This window comes from Penaeus monodon, chromosome 22 (genome assembly GCF_015228065.2).
Source record: "Penaeus monodon isolate SGIC_2016 chromosome 22, NSTDA_Pmon_1, whole genome shotgun sequence".
NCBI lineage: Eukaryota > Metazoa > Arthropoda > Malacostraca > Decapoda > Penaeidae > Penaeus > Penaeus monodon.
In genome coordinates this window covers 36,427,214-36,428,282 of record NC_051407.1, presented here as the reverse complement: position 1 = coordinate 36,428,282, position 1,069 = coordinate 36,427,214, and positions in this window count along the sequence as shown.

Here is a 1,069-nt window from a genome sequence, read left to right as displayed (position 1 = left end):
TTTTTAAAAAAAATATATATTTTTATATATTTTTATAAATTTTTTAAAAAAAATATAATATTTTTTTTTTTGAAAATATTATATTTATATTATTAAAAAAAATTTTTTTTTTTTTTAAAATTTATATATATATATTTTAATATTATATTTTATAATATATTTTAAAAAATATTTAAAAAATATTAAAATATAAAAATTTTTTAAAAAAATTTTATATTATAATAATAAAATAATATAATATATAAAATATTATAAAAATATTTAAATATATATATATTATTAAAATATATAATAAAAAAAAATTTTATATAAAATAATATTAAATATATATATAAAAAAATAAATAAAAATATATAAATATAAAAATATAAAAATTTTTTTAATATTTTAATATTATATATTAAAATATAAAAATATATTTAAAAAAATTATATAAAATAATATAATATAAAAAAATTAAAAAAAAAATTAAAATATATAAAAAAAAAAAAAAAATATTAAAAAAAATTTATATTATATTAAATATTATATATTAAAAAATATAATAATTATATATATAAATATTATATAAATAATTTTTAAAAATTTTAAAAAATTATATAAATATAATATATAAAAATATATAATTTTTTAAAAATATAATATATTATATATAATATAATTTTTATTTAAAAATTTAAAAAAAAAAAATTAATTATATTAAAAAAATAAAATTTTTAAATATAAAATTAAATTTTTATAAATTTTATAATAATTTTATAAATTTTTAAATTATATAAATATATATAAAATAAATAAATTTTTTTTAATATAAAATAAAATTTTTTTTATTTTAAAAAAAAAAATATTTTTAAAAAAAAAAAAAAAAAAAATTTTAAAAAAAAAAATTTTTAAAATTTTAAAAATTTTTTTTAATTTAAAAAAAAAAATAAAAAAATATTAAAAAATAAAAAAAAAATTATTTAAAAATTTAAAAAAAAAATTTAAAAAAATTTTTTTTTTTTTTAAAAATTTTAATATTAAAAAATTTATTAAAAAAATTTTAAATTTTTAAAAATAATTTTAAAAA